The 428-nt window shown below is 36.7% G+C and overlaps 1 non-coding gene across 1 annotated transcript; it reads right to left on the bottom strand.

Moving 5' to 3' along the window:
• LOC144285166 (U6 spliceosomal RNA) lies at positions 1-107 on the bottom strand. The gene has a single exon (XR_013353551.1). It is a non-coding gene; the product is annotated as a U6 spliceosomal RNA (small nuclear RNA).
• Between the last annotated feature and the right edge of the window lie 321 nt (positions 108-428).

Raw genomic sequence — 428 nt, 5'->3', positions numbered from 1 at the left:
TGGTAGAGGGGCCTTATCATCCAGTTTCATGTCATCCTTGCACAGGGACCATGCTAATCTTCTCTGTATCCTTCTAATTTTTGTATATGTGCTGACGAAGCGAGCGCCTTATCATCCTGTTTCATTGTAAACATTGATCATGGGCTTTGGCTTTGATAGCTAATTGTTCTGTCAGTTTTTATGTGTGAATTTGAGAAGAACAAAAAATTAGGTTGTCATCACCACCTTCATCTTTTAATTAAATTTTTCTTCCATAAGCAAATATAGTAAGTGATCATTTGCTAAAATGTAAAGCCAGCAATTGACCTAGAGCCCTGGGACAAAACTGTAAAAGGTACTAAAACAAAATGCCTCTCTAAAAAGTCTCAGGACCAGATCATTTTAATGTTAAATTTTGTTTAAAATATTTAGGATGGGGCGCCTGGGTG

Source organism: Canis aureus, chromosome 15 (assembly GCF_053574225.1).
Source record: "Canis aureus isolate CA01 chromosome 15, VMU_Caureus_v.1.0, whole genome shotgun sequence".
Classification (NCBI taxonomy): domain Eukaryota; kingdom Metazoa; phylum Chordata; class Mammalia; order Carnivora; family Canidae; genus Canis; species Canis aureus.
The sequence above is the reverse complement of the archived record's forward strand: the minus strand, read 5'-3'. Positions and strand labels throughout refer to the sequence as shown.